Source organism: Coregonus lavaretus (assembly GCF_964263955.1).
Source record: "Coregonus lavaretus genome assembly, chromosome: 2".
In the NCBI taxonomy this organism is placed as follows: Eukaryota; Metazoa; Chordata; class Actinopteri; order Salmoniformes; family Salmonidae; genus Coregonus; species Coregonus lavaretus.
The window spans coordinates 88,217,225-88,217,604 of NC_139989.1; positions in this window are offsets into that span (position 1 = coordinate 88,217,225).

Sequence of the window (380 nt, forward strand, 5' to 3'; positions counted from 1 at the left end):
CACACACAAACTGGACACACACACACACAATGACTTTTTTGGTTTGTACTCTTCAGTGTCCCTGTGTCAAACATAACACACTGGACTCTCAGACACACTGGACACACACACACTGACTGGACACACACACACACACACACACACACACACACACACACACACCTGCAAGCATACACACACACAAACACACATTTCTAACGTAACACAGACACACACATTGAACATATATTGGTGCCTCAGTGTCCCTGTAAATAATAACCATGGTAACACTGAAACACACACACACACACACACAAACACACACACACACTGGACAAACACACTGGACACACACACACACACACTGGACACACACACACACTGGACACACACACACTGGA